Source organism: Passer domesticus, chromosome 15 (assembly GCF_036417665.1).
Source record: "Passer domesticus isolate bPasDom1 chromosome 15, bPasDom1.hap1, whole genome shotgun sequence".
Classification (NCBI taxonomy): Eukaryota; Metazoa; Chordata; class Aves; order Passeriformes; family Passeridae; genus Passer; species Passer domesticus.
Window position 1 is genome coordinate 13,652,725 of NC_087488.1, and position 11,943 is coordinate 13,664,667.

The 11,943-nt window shown below is 56.0% G+C and overlaps 1 long non-coding RNA gene across 1 annotated transcript; it reads right to left on the reverse strand.

The window, feature by feature from the left end:
• Positions 1-1,952: 1,952 nt before the first annotated feature.
• On the reverse strand, positions 1,953-11,345 carry LOC135281798 (uncharacterized). Its single transcript, XR_010348289.1, has 3 exons — positions 3,910-11,345; positions 2,308-2,858; positions 1,953-2,147 (listed from the first exon to the last, which is right to left on the reverse strand). It is a non-coding gene; the product is annotated as an uncharacterized LOC135281798 (long non-coding RNA).
• Between the last annotated feature and the right edge of the window lie 598 nt (positions 11,346-11,943).

Below are 11,943 nucleotides of genomic sequence, written 5' to 3' on the forward strand. Positions count from 1 at the left end.
TTCATAGCCAACCTGCAGCTCTCTGCAGAGCAAACCTGCTGGAAAGCCAGCAACAGCAGCAGTGACAGGGACAAACCTACAGAGAGATAAATAAGAATGAAATACAAATCCCCAGCGCAACATGGAGGGGGAGAACAGAGAGCCCAGGAAGCCACTGGAAATTTGGAAATTTGGAGGTGCAAGCGAGACCCCAGGCAGGGCAGCAGGAGCTGTGTGGTGGCACTGGGAGCTGCTTTTCCACATGGGAGCAGGAAAAATCCTCTTGGTGCTGGGGCAGGAGGCACCAGAGACCTTTAGCTCGGATGGGGCACCCTTGCCCAGGTGAGGAGTCTGGGCTGTGCGTGCTCCACTGACGCCCTGGGGAGCCCCAGCACCCCCAGCTCAGCCAGAGACCCAGCGAGGAGGGAAACCCTCTCCATCCTGCATCCCCCTGGAGCAGCGTGGGGATGAGGGTGGAGGAGCCTGAGCATCCCTGCTCACAGCACGGGCTGGGATGCTCAAACCCAGCCCCAGCTCCTGGCACAGCATCCCTGCTGCTCCTGAGTAAACAATCCATCCCCCCAGCACCCTGGGACAGCCACAGGTTCCTCACCTTGGCTTCAGCTTCAAGAGCTCCTGGTCCTTTCTTCAGCCTGATGGGAAATTGGTGTGTGCAGACAGCCCCCAGGTGCAGCACCAGGTACCTCCTGCCCCTCTGGCTCCTTTTCTGCCCCCACCTTTAAGAGCTGCAGCAGAGATTTCTTTCCACCTTTGAGGGTCCTTCTCCTTTTCTCCATCCTGCCCCAGGCAGCTTCTGTGGGATCTGGAGGATGAGGAGGGGCTGGGGGAAATATTCCTGCCCCACTGGCACGACCAGGGGTTTTCACACCCCACGAGGGCCAAGGGAAAGGGAATTCTCATGGCTCAGGACAGGGATGAAGGCAGCAGCCCCAGCCCATGCTGGGCACAGGCAGGAGAGCAGAGGGAGCAGTGAATGCTGCTCAGGGGAATGCAGCCAGGTCTGCCCCATCCCTCCAGCCCCACTGCAGGCTAGAGATCCCTGAATTGACCAAAAAAGCAAAAATCATTGACTCCCAGAAGGAAGGGATCCCAAAGGTCATCTCATTCCACCCCTGCCATGGCAGGGACACCTTCCACTGTCCCAGGCTGCTCCAAGCCCCATCCAAAGTGGCCTTGGACACTTCCAGGGATCCAGGGGCTGCCACAGCTTCTCTGGGAATGTGTGCCAGGGCCTCCCCACTCTCACAGGGAAGAATTTCTTCCTAAAATCTAATCTAATCCAGCACTGTTTGCAGAAGGTTCTCATTTAGGGAAACATCTGGAGTCAGCACTTCTCCCCCAAAGGGCAGCGGAGGGTTCAGAGGACACCAGCCCTCGTGCTGGGGAGGAAGAGGAGGAGGAAGGAGCCCATTTTCCTCATCCCCCAAGGAAGGGACACGACCTGTTAGTGCTTGGTGTCTGTTACCTGGCCTCGAGTGAGCAAGGCTCCAGCCCCTGGAAGCCCAGCCAGGAGAGCTGCCCCAGAGCCACGGGGGCCAAGCGAGGGCTGGCAATGCCCAGGGTCCTCCCAGCAAGGGGACAGCCAGCTTTGGCTGAAGGACCTGGGGACACGAGGGGACAGGAGGAGCAGGGATGCTTCTGGTCCCCTGGGCTGTGGGTGTGGGGGGAAATGACTCAGACAGGGGCATGGCTGGTGCCACAGCACAGCCAGGGGATGTCACCTCCTTTTTCCAGGTCCTTCTGAGCCTTAGTCCAGATTCCCATGGCCCCAGAGCAGGAGCAATTCCTGGGCTGCAAACAGAGCCCTTCCTTCCAGGCTGGGATCACAGGTGAGGAAAGGTCCTGTCCCATCCCATCCCATCCCATCCCATCCCATCCCATCCCATCCCATCCCATCCCATCCCATCCCATCCCATCCCCATCCCCATCCCCATCCCCATCCCCATCCCAGGCAGGTCCCCAGGAGCTGGCAGGGCCATTGGGGCTCTCCAGCCCCAATCCATCCTCATCCTCCCACTCAGAACCTCCAACCACCTCCAGGGAAAGCCTCCTTTGCCTCGGCCAGGGGAGGGGCAGCACCCCCAGCCCTGTGGGAGGGGTCCTGGGGGGGTCTTGCTGCTCCTGAGGAGACCAAAACCCTGAAAAACCTGCATTAAGGGAGAAAATGCACAAATTAGGAGCGGGGGGCAGGGACTGGGGAGGGGGGGGGAGTTGTTTATCTAGAGCTGATTTTGATTTTCCTCTTTCAAATATCAGCAGGATGCTGAGCCTCGCCTCGTTATGCAAATAGAAGCAATTAGAGCTCACCCAGGCTCTGCCCACGTGATGGTTTATGGCACTCGCAGAAATCCTTCCCGCTGCATGAGAGGAATAACAACAGCTCCCCGTGCCTGCTCCAGCCCTGCCAGGGCCAGGGACACGGAGGGGGAGCCCCAGAGCTGGGACAGCTCCCCCAGCAGCACCCCGGGCCTCCCAAAGCTCTCTGAGCAGGATTTTCCAAAGGGTTTCCTCCTCTTCCATGGATACACCAACCCTGCCACCAGCAAGCCTCACCAGCTCCTGGGATGTGAGAGGAGGAGGAGGAGGGATGGAGGGGAAAGCATCACCCCAAAGCCTTTTTCTCCACCACGCCACAAAGCCAGCCCCAGCAGGGCACTGCTTCCCTTTGGCACTGGGTCCCTGGGGATGAGCTTTGCTGAGCTCCAGCAGGAACAGGCAAAGCAAAGCGTCCCAAATTCCCTGCCCTGGGTGGAGAAAGCTCAGGAAAGGCACCCCCAGAGCAGCCCCAGCAGGAGGTGGTGGTGGCTCCATCCCCTTCCAGCACTTCGCCTCCCCAGGGGACCTGGGGACCTCCTCACCTGCAGGAGCAGACACGGAGTGCAAACCAGCCTGGCTGCCATCAATCCATCATCTCCCTCCTGATTTACACCCAGGTAGCCAGGAGGATTTACTCCCAGTACCTGCCTTGAGCTTCCCACCCCCAGAGGAGCACAGGGAAAAGAAAAAAAAAAAAAAAAAAAAAAAAAAAAAAAAAAAAAAAAAAAACAGGCTCTTTCAATATTGATCTTGCTCCTAAATCTCTCTTTTTTTTTTTCCTTCTTCTTTGGATGCAAATGGAGATTGATGAGCCCAGGCCAGCAGCTCCTCACCTCTGAGGGTCATTTCTCTGTGTTTCCCGGGGGGAGCAGTGGGCAGTGGGATCCCACAAGCCCACAGAGGCCATCACCCCCCATCCATGGGCAGGAGGGAAGGAGGGAGCTCCCAGCTCAGCCCAGAGGAATCTGCTGCAGTGTGGGATGAGGAGCATCCTCATGGGTGGAGCAGGGTGAAGGACACCTCCAGGGACCATTTCACAGAGATATGACATTCAAGACAGGAAATCTCCAGCCTGTATCCCTGCTCTGGCTCCATTTTGACTCCACCAGCAGCTCTTTCCAGGGCTTGCAGCTTGGAAGATCAGCCAGGAGCCTTTTCCACCTCCTCAAACCAAAGATTCTCCATCCCACAGGAGGAGGCAGAGCGTGATGGCCACGGAGAGATGGAATTCTGCAGCCACAGATGGTTTGGGAGCAAGACCCTCCTACCCACCCTGAAGGGCCCCCAAAGCTTTAGGAATTGCCCAGGCGTGCAGCAGGAGCAGCAGGGAGCTGGGAAAGGGCTGAGGCAGCACCCAGAGTCACCCCAGCCAGGCCATCCGTCAGGCAAAGGTTGGGAAGGAGCTTTTCCTCCGTAGCAGGGGCAGGGCAAATAATTCCTAGCAGCTAAATAATTCAGCAGGAGTTCAGCCGTGCTCTGCCTGCGAGCCCTCAGCAATTATCCCGAATTTATTCGCTGTCCTGAATTTTTAGGTGAATTATTCAGACAAGAGGTTGCTGGGCCGAGGAAAAGCCTGGGGAAAGGAGGAGATACCTGAAACAACAGGAGAAATCCTGGTCCCTTCCCAGCCACGAGCCCCTGGACATCCCTGTGCTTTCTGCTCCCTTGCAGCCAATTCCTCTGCTCAAGGAAGAGGAGATGGAGGAGAGACAGCGCGAGCAGGATGAATTCAGATTTCTGTGTGGATGAGCATCTCCCAAATTGCTTTAATGAGGCATCTCCCTGCTTGTCCCAGCTCCTCCACAGCCACAAACCCACGTGGTGGGGACACCCACAGGTGCCTTAACCCATCTGGAGTCATCAGCCAAGGGCTTGGCCCCCACTACCTGCAGTGAAGGCACAAAAACCACTCAATTCAAGCAAGAAAAGTAATTTTCTTGAAGGAAAAAGCAGTGCTTCCAGCAGGAAATAAGAGCAGCAGCGTTGCAGGGATACAGGGAATGTCTCAGAGAGGCTTCACAGACACTGGACCTGCTCCTGCTGCAAGGAGGGTTTGGCTCTGCCCTTGCCTGGAGCAGCAGATCCCCTGCAGCAGTGAGAGCAGCAGCCTCCAGCCCTTCCCCAGGCAGCTCCATCTGCTCTTCACTCCCAGGAGATGAGGCTGCTGGAGGAGAAGACTCAAGGGCAGCTTGGACAGGGCTTGGAGGCTCAGAGCACTCAGGGCAGCCTGGCACCCTCCCACGGGCACAGCTGGATTCCAGCAGCCAGGCTGGAGTCACCTCCCTTCAACAGGAGCACACCACGGACCTGCACCTCCCTGCAAACAGCCAGATGGACTGAAGAGTCCAACAAGAGTGATAAAATCAAATACAATCTCACAGCTGGGTATTTTAAAACTCACCTTGTGATTTTAGGGGTTTAACTCACATTTACTCCTCAGGGCTGGTGGTGACAGTCCCAGCAGGGTGAGGAAGTGTCCTTGTCCCTTCCTGTGGTGGGAAGCAGCTTTGGCAGAGCTGGCAGCCCTCTCCTGCCTTCCCAGGGCCACAGCAAAGCCCTTTCCCCTCCTTTGGAGGGATGTGTGCCACGGTCCCCACACACGGCACAGAGTGTCCCCAGAGCCAGGAGCTCTGCAAAGTCCCCTCCTCACCGACTGAGGCTTTCCAGGCTCCTGGATTAACAAACCTGTCTCTCCAGGAGCCAACTGCTGCAGGCTGCGGATCAATGGAACAGGTAACAAAGAAGAAAAGCGAAATAAATTTGCATGACTGTTCCCTGACGGATGTTTGATTCCACAAAAGGAACACGTCTCCCCTGGCTGGGCTGAGATCCTCAGCAGCACCAACCATTCCTCTGTTTTCCCTTCAATTGCCAGCCATGCATTTCAAATTATCTTTAAACAGAGAAAGGAGGAAAGTGGTTACCTGGGGAGATGCTGACTCGAGGCGCAGTCCCACGGGGAAGAGGAGGATCCAGACCCCCCAGCTGCTCTCCAGGCTGCCAGAGCCCACCCAAAGCAGGATGAAGCCCACAGGCTTTTCCCACTGGCTGGGAGGGACTCGCTCGTGGGTGTCACCTGCTGCCTTCCTCCAGGTGCTCCTCACCCTCCCCTGGCCCCTGCTGACTCCCAGGATGTTCCTCAGGAGCATCCCAGGATGATCCTCAGCATGCAGCCATTTCCATCTCAGCTGGGACAGCCTGGGCAGTCTTGGTGAGTTAATCCACGGGATTTCACCCAGATTTGGTGCAGGAGTGATTTATTGCACGCTGCAGACTGGCAGGGGGACAGCCTGTCCCTGGCAGGAGGGGGGACACGGCAGAGGTTTGGGAACAGGGAACAACCCCAGGGCTCAGAGGGGCAGGAAAGTTTCTGAGGCTGCCCAGGGGCATTCATTGTGCTGGGTGGGAAGACTGGAGGTGGAAAAAGGCATTGAGCACTGGGAAGGGAGGCCAGGAATGGTGATGGGGACACTGGGGACTCCCTGACCAGCTCACACCAAGCCTCCCTTCAGGTACCAGTGGCTCTCCAGCCCTTGCTTGGTCTCTGCCCACTGCAGCCCCTTTCCCAGGGTTGGGGGACAAGGAAGCACAGAAGGAACCTCAGCACCCACCCCACCAGGGAGCCAGGGACAGCCCAGCCCCTTCCCAGGGTCCCCACAAGGGGGATGGAGGCTCCTGCTGGTGCCAGAGGGTCCCTGGGATCTGCCTGGCTGCCTGAACAAAGCTGGGCTGGGCTGGTGGGAGCTGCAGCCAGGCACTGGCACATAAACACACCATAAAATCAATACCCTGAGCCTGTGGTGGATCAGGGAGCAGCCCAGGGTCCTGAGGAGACCTGCCCTGCCCCATCCCATCCCTCCTGGCCCACCAGGAACCCCCCACGTCAGTGCTCCACCAGTGAGAAATAAGGGAGGAATGTGGTGGCTCTGGCCCCAGGATCTGCCAAGTTTCTCTGTCAGAGAAGCAAAATGAGGACTCTGGGGATGCTGATGCCCTCACCCTGCCAAGGCTTCCCCTGTGCCACTGCCAGCCTGGGGTGACAAGGACAGCCTGCCCTGCACGGCCCCAAGGAGAGGGTGGGGGGAGAAGTACAGACAACAAAAAAGAGCTTTTATACAAAACACAGATAGATCCACCCCAGCTGATGTGAGAGCATAGGAAAGGGAGGAGGGAGAAGCAGCAGCTGGGATTTCGGAGAACAATGTGGGGAGAAAGAAGAAAGAGGGAGGAAGAGGAGTGCGGTTGGGTCGCCGCGGTTGTCAGCGCTTTCGGGGGGAGGCAGAGGGAGAGTCAGTGATCAGCCAGATCTGAAACCAGACAAAACTACTTCCACATGCCAATAAAACCCAGAGCGTGGAGGGTGTGCAGGGAACTGGGGCCCCCATGCTGCCTCTAAAACAAACCAGAGGAGCTGGGAAGCTCACCCAGGCAGGAGCTGGGACGTGGAAGGGAGTGCAGTGATGGCATCGACCTTTCCTTCCTCATCCTCCCCTCCTTGCCCACTGCAGCTCATCCCTCCTGGCAGTGTCTGTATCAAACATGGAAAACAAGAGCAGGCATTGCTTTGTGGGGCTGGTGGTGATCCTGGGTCTCCCACGTGGGTCCCCTGTGAGCTGGGTGGGCTCCAGGATGTGGGATGGGGATGGAAAGGCTGCGAGCATCCCTGCTGCCACGGGACAGAGCCTGACTGTCCCAACCCTCCCCATGCTGCCGTGGGGACATTCTCCAGGCCACAGGTGACAGAGACCTGCTCCCACCTGTGTCCCAGAGCCTTTGCCTCCCCCTGGCTGAGTCAGGCAGCCGTGGCTCCAGCCAGAGGGAAGCAGCAGTAAATCACCCCAGAGAAAGCACAGCGCCCACTGCCCGCTCCCAGGCTGTAAATCTGCAGCAGCAGGAACCAGAGCCTCTTATCAGGAGAGGCCACATCCCTCCCCAGCCAGCTGAGGCCTCGTGCTGCCCACGTGGAGAGGAAGAGGGTGCTGGGTCACCCCGGACCGCGGCAGCGCCCGCAGCCTTATCGGGCACCAGCTCCTGCCCAGCCCTGCACCCACACCCAGGGCATCATCACCCCCAGCCCAGGACACAATCCCTGTCCCTCAGCCTCCAGGAAACATCTTCATCCTTTCCCTCCAGCTCAACAAGCACGAGGGCAGGACGGCTGTAATGATTCCCCCTGAAACCTTGGGCACCTCAATCCTGTGGGAACATCCTGTTCTCTGGGGGCACAGGAGGCAGAACTGAGGGCAGAGAGTGGAAATTCCAGGTCTGCTCCCAGCTGTCAGAGCAAGGAGAGGCTGGAACACCCCTGGATAAGAAGAGCAGGTGTGAAACAGCAGCATCTCAAACCAGGGCAGGATCCCGTGGCACATCCAACAACCACAGGAGGTGACAGTGACACCAGAGCCCTGCCATGAGTGAGGAGAGCCAGGTCCTGACTGGAACACCTGGGCACAGGCAGAGCCTGAGTACAACGAGCTGCTCGAGCTGAGCTGTGCCCCTGCACACCTTGCAGGGCAGGGGTAGGATTATGCTGGAAATGGGAACATTCCTCAAAATCAGAGCCCCTGATCCCAGTGGAGTGGGTCACCCTCCCCATGGCACATGAGCCCACCAAAGCCAACAAGGCAAAAAATGAGAGGTTTGGAGTTTGAAGGTAGAGCTGAAAAGCAGGCCCAAGGTGCAGAGAAATGTTACCCTGAGTTTTAAATGAATAAAAGCTGGTGCAAACATCAGAGCTCCTGCAGGAGGCTGGGGAAAGCCCTGCCCTCCCCACTGCTTTGGTCCTCTGAGATGTTCTCCTCCTCTTCCCACCCACAGCAGGGCTTTATGATGGCATTAAACTCAAAGTTCCCAGCACCTCTGGGAGTGCAGGACCTGCTCAGAAGGTGATTTCAGCCTGAAGGGCAGATTTACCACAAACAAACCCGAAAGGAGAAGCAGCCACGGGGTTTTTGCACCTTCTGCCAAGAAATGTCAGGGCCTCCAGCATGAGAGGGGCACAACTTGTTCCTTCCTCTCTCTTTTCTCTTTCTGAGTAAATGAAAAATAATGGTGGTAGATGCCTCTTGGCTTTATCCTGTCCCACCAGAGCAGATTCAATTAGCAGCTTCCCTGAGTGGCAGAGGTGTGATTTACTCCCAGAATGGGATGTGTTAAGATGCAGGGCAGCAGGAAGTTTCCATCTGCCCCCCAACCAAATTCCCCAACCATTCCCACACTGAGGATCAGATAAGCTCTCCTGTTTCCCTTCCTCATTAATGGGTTTGGGAGGTGCAGCCTGAGGTTTTGATAAAGAAGCCTCGAGGACAGGTTCACCTGGGAGAGCTCACACCAGATTCCTTTCTTCGCTCATCCACGGGATGCTCTCTACATCCAAAACCATCTCAGTGCCCACCAGCTGGGCACAGGGAGCTTCACACCCTGAGCTGGCAGCTGCTGCTGCCACCAAAACCACCCCAAAACATCCCAGGCCCAAAGGGAATTGCCATGGCAGAGGTGGGCAGCTGAAACCTTAACAGGTCCTGCATGAAAACAGCACCGTGCCCCACACGAGGGGTTCAGCCCCCTCACAGGACCCAAAAACCAGTTGTTCCCTTTCCAGCCACATCCCATCCTCCTGATGGCCAGGGATGGGAGTTGTTCCCTTTCCATGTCACATCCCAGAGCCCAGTGTGGCACTCCTGCTGCATCCAGGCAGGAGAGAGCCCTGCTCCACCACGGTGCTCCTCACCACTCACACCAAGCCCTCTGCATCCCTCAATTCCCAACTGATTCCCCTTTAAAGGGGCTGTAATGCAGCGTGTATTTATACTTCAAAACAGCTTGTTTGTGTAATTGCCAAAAAAATGTTAAAAAAAGAAGAAAAAAAAAAGACACAAAACAGCCCTGCTACAATGACTAATTAGCTCGCTCCTGCCTCGTCCCCTGTAAACAAATGTATTTGTAACCAATTTGCAAGCACTTTGCATAAGGGGCCCAGAACACTCATGCCTGTTTGATGCATTTTGACATTAATTTGATAATAGCAGCTTAACAAGGAATCCAGGCTCCCTAGCTATAAATATGCTGCTTTTCCACTTCCTTTTATCTGCACAGTGAAATAATGTTTTTCCCCCTGCTGCAATAACCACCATCCAACCCTTTCATGAATGCCCTTTATGTCCTTTAGCATTTTCAAGGCTGCTTTGCTTTTTTTTTTTTCTCTTTCCTCCTGCTGGAGAAAGTAAAAGGGTTTTATTAGTTGTATTTTTAATTCCTGATCATTGGTGGGGGGAAGGAAAAGAGAGGACAGTAATGGTGCTCTGATAACGCAGCTTCCAGGAGACAGGGAGGAGAGAGTTGTTTGTTCAGAAATGCTGCTCCATCCATTTGTGCTTCCTAGGAAAGAGAAAGCTCATCCTTTTCCTCCTCTTCTCCACTTGCCATGGCTCTCTCTCGCCATGCAAGCCTTCACCACCACACCAAAAACCAAATTCAAGCACAGTGAAATGGGAATGGAGCCCTGGAGTCCACTCTGGTGGCAAGCAAATGGCACACAACGGGCTGGATCAGAGGGCTACAGCTCATCCATGCTCTGAGATCATCACTCCTCCTCTCCTGACCCTCCCCAAGACTTTCCACCTCTCCCCACGGGCAGAACCTCACTCACTCCCCTGTGCAGTGCAGGAATCCTCCAGCTCTGCCCCATCTGCCACCCCTGGGAGAGGCCAGCTCTGGGGCTGGGGTGCACCAAGCCCAAAATTAGCACCTTGGGAATTGTCAGCTGCATCCTGTGGCCACAGGCATCCTTCACCTCTGGGAGCTGCAGCAATCTGGGCTCTCTCCTGCACTCCCTCCTCTCCACATCAGCACCAGGGATGCACAAACTGCTCCCAAATTCACCTGGGGGTGAAGCTGCACCTGGAGCACAGACCCAGAGGGCCTCTCCTCCTGCCATCCCATTCCTGGAGACCCCCCAGAGAATGTCCCAGCAGTGGAAGAACCAGGGTCTTTCCCCCTTTCCCTGACATCCCTACTCCTTGTGCCCACCTCATGGCTGTGCAGGCGAGGCCAAACCCAGAAACACTCTGAGACTTCTGAGCAGAAAATCTCTCCCTGTGCCAAGCTGAGCTCTGCACCCTCAGCATTCCCACACCTCCACCCAGGTCTCCTTCCTGGAAACTGAGTCAGGTCCCTCCTTGCCAAGAGATAAGCTGGCAGAGGACATGAGATCAGTACCAAAAGGGAAGAGGGATGCTCTGCACAGGCTATCCCTGGGTTTCCTCCCACAGTGTTTCATACTGGCCACAGCTCTTCCAGCCATTTCCCCTGGGATCCTGAGTTCCAAAACCCCACAGCAGGTCCCAGCAATAAGATGGAGACTTAGCAGAGTCCAAAAGCACATTCTTTCCTCAGCCTCCTCCCTCCTTATCTCCTTCCTCCCTCCCCCCAAAGCACTTTTAGATAAATGTTATTGGAACAATAAAATCCATCACTTAAACACAAGCACAGGAGGGATGGAAGGAGGGTCTGCACTCCACGCCTGGGTGAGCAGATCTGACAGAACAGAAAAACAGAGGAGAGCCCATGATCCCCTCTGGGAATAAAACCTTGGATCACTGCAGGCAGAGATCCCAGCACAGAGGTTCTCCTACAGTCCCACAAGTCCTGCATGGACTCACTCACCCTTTTAAAACTGATCACACCCAGTTCTGAGGCTTTTCTCTACTTCACCTACCTGGGGTGAGGTGACTTAAGCACATGAGTACATGAACTGCACCGTTTTCCACCAAGCTGCTCCTCCTGTGTGTTTATTTTGTGGATTTTCTTGACTCAAAGAAGGTGCTGAAGCCTGGCTTCTCTGTGTACCACCATGCCTGAGAACAGCAACACAGCTCAACAGGGTGCACATTTTCTTGAGCACTGATCCCACAGACAAGCCCAGGACTGTGCACATCCACCCCCTCCCCTCCAGCTCCTCAGTGTGGGGGGCAGTGCCCTTTCAGCCACCTCTGCAGAGCTCAGGAGCCAGGGCAGAAGTGCTGCTCCGAGGCAGGTTAATGCCTGAGGAGTTTCCTTCACCAGGAGCACCCACCCTGCCCACTCCCAGATCCCAGCTTCCCCTCCCTGCAGCCAGCCCAGCCCACCCAAACCACACAGCCATGGTGCCACTGATGGCATTTTGGCCATCCCAGCTCACATTTCACCAGGCGCCTGATTTTAGCCCTTGGCTTCACACAGAGCAGTGGTGCAGGTCCTGTCTGCTGTCCAGGGGCTGGAGCTGTCAGAGAGAGGTGTGGGTGGTGGCCTGGCGTTGCTCAGAAAAATGGATCTGCCTCGAGTCACTGTGAGTCACTCACCCAGGGATAATGGTTACAGAATCCCAGAATAGCTCAGGTTGGAAGGGAACTCAAAGCTCATCTCATTCCAACCCTGCTGCCATGGGCAGGGAACCTTCCACTGGACCAGGCTGCTCCAGTCCCCACCCAACCTGGCACTGAACGTTCTGTCCCACAGCTCAGCAGCGGGATGTGCAGAGATCCAAGGAGGAGAAACATTTCCTAAACACTGAGTAGCTCCTTCTTCAGCTGAGCCCACAGCCACAAACACCACACAACAGCATCCCCAAACCCAGGAGAACAGGGCTGT